Genomic DNA, 2458 nt, shown 5'->3' with positions numbered 1-2458 from the left:
GTGCTCACCGAGGGGTCGAGGTAGTCGAATTTGCAGCGTAGAGGCCCGGCGACTTCGACCGGCGGCGGTGATGGGGCGGTGTTTGGGGATGGGTCGTTGCCGAGGCCGAAGTGTAGTGCAGCGGGCCCGGGGAAGCTCCAGAAGTCGAGGCGGAGCCGGTGCGCTCCTTGGACGGGGCCCCGGTGCGGCGGAGCGGCGGAATCCCGGCGGCGCAGGGGATTTGCTCCGGCGCAGAGGGCGTGGCAGCGCTAGGGTTTGGGCGGCTACGGATGGGGTGAGGGTGCAGGGGGTCGCAGGGCGGTTTAAAAGGAGGGGCGCCGGGGATCTCGGCGTCCGCGTCCAAAAAGGAAGGCCGGCGAGATCACCGGGCCATGGATCCCGGGGTTCGTTGCGCGGGCGCAGCGCGGGGGAGACGAGTCTGGCAGGAGGGGCCCACGGGTCAGCGGCGGGGCGCACTGCGAGCGGGCTGTGCGGGCAACGCGAGGGCGCGCTGACGTGCGGGCCCAGGCGGTCAGACGGAGCGAGTGCGGGCCGGTTGCGGAGGAAAACGGAAGCGCTGGCTGCGGCGCGAAGCAGGCCGGGGTGAAGCGGGCGAGCTCGCGCTGGGGGAGCGGCCTGGGCGCGCGAGAGTGTTGGGCCGGATGCTGGGCCGCGCGCTGGAGCAGGCCGGATCGGCCTCGCACGGGGTTGGGCCCCGTGGGGAGAAGGAGAGAGAGTGGGCCGCAGGAAAGGATGGGCCGGGTTGAGGTTTGGGCCGGGGTCAGGGGTTTAGCTGGGTTTTGGGTTTTGCCTTTTCTACTCCTCTCTCTTCTATTTCTAATTCAAACAAAGTTTGAATTCAAAAACAAATTTGAATTCAAATCTTACTCAAGCAATTAAAACTTATGCACCAGCATGAATGCAACACCAAAATTTAAAACTATGATAAATTTTTAATTACTTAAGGAACAAAATTGAATTAAATGCTCTACTAAACACCATAAACCTTAGAAAATTAAATAAAGCCAATTAAATTTATTAATAAATGATGAAATTTAAATTAGGGTGTTACAGCTTTCATGATCAAGATTCACGTGCACGCCACATACCCCTTGCTATGCTTCTACGAGAAATTAGCATTGTACCATCCATCCATTCCACACAATAAAAGCTCCATAGTATGTGTTGGTCTCTCTCTCTCTAGTTATTGTTGGAAAAAAAAAGAGAAAGCATGGGCTATCAAAAAAAATGTGGACACATGAAGGTCCAAGTGTTGAAAAAAAAGAGAAAAAATATATGGACACATGAAGGTCCATAAACAAAGAAAAGAAAAAAGAAAAAAAAGATAGCCATGCCCTCAAAAAGATTTTATATGTTGGGAGAGAGATCATACAAAAGGATTTTCCATTTCATCCACCACAATCCATACACGTGCACATCTTGATCTGATTGTATGACTAGTCTTCCTCTTTGGATCCGATTTTTGACTTTGCAATATATGTGATACAAGTATGCCTTATCCTTCATATCCTACCTTGAGCTCCACATATAGCCACCATTAGAAGTAGGATGAAGAAAAGGCAAGTCAAATGCCTTGGTAAGGACATATACACAATGAGCGATCTGAGAGAATCAAATGAGGAGCTAAGCAAAGTTTGTTTTTAAAACTTATTGAAAAATCCCAAGCTACTTGACATGAGGAGTAGAAGTGAATTGACTCAATACCGTTCCATTCCTCAACTACCCAAGATGACATGATAGACACTCCAAAGTTCACAAGTGCAAGGTATGACTTGGAATATCTCTTATGCTCGCTTCATACCTTTGGAAATCATGTCCACCTTAGTCCTTTCTACTTTACTCGAGGATGAGCAAAGGCTAAGTGTGGGGGAGTTGTTGACGGCTGTTAAGTACCAAATTTAGGCCGTCAACTCCTGCATAAATACATAAAATGACAGCATCAACCTAGTGGTAGGGGTTTACTACTAATAATTTCCACTAGTGTTGGCAAATATTTGTATGCAGGTGAAATGAGGGTGAAAACACGCTTCAAGAGCAAGGAAACACACTCTAAAGATCAAGGCAAAATATGTAACCAATCAGAGCATGAGAATCAAGCTTAAATGGATCAAAACAAGCCTAAAGACCCAAGCAAACTAGCTTAGGACAGGCACTGACCCATGGGGATAGGACAAAGGACCCTAGGACAGCCCAAATACCAAAATTGGGGCGATTCCGGGCCGGCCGACAGTCGGCCGACCACCCAGGTCGGCCGACCTGGCCCGTGGGTCCCACCGCCTCAACTTTGACGCGTGGCAGCTCCTCACTAGCTCCCAAGGTCGGTTCCAGGGGATAGAGCCACTGATTCCAGCCGAAAGCACCATGGTCACTCCCTATAAATAGTAGAGGAGGGGTTCCATTTGAGACAAACCACCAAGTTGGAGTTCACATCCATCCAAGTGCTCAACTTCAAGCCTCC

This window comes from Panicum virgatum, chromosome 4N (assembly GCF_016808335.1).
Source record: "Panicum virgatum strain AP13 chromosome 4N, P.virgatum_v5, whole genome shotgun sequence".
NCBI classification, from domain to species: domain Eukaryota; kingdom Viridiplantae; phylum Streptophyta; class Magnoliopsida; order Poales; family Poaceae; genus Panicum; species Panicum virgatum.
Note: the sequence above shows the minus strand (reverse complement) of the source record.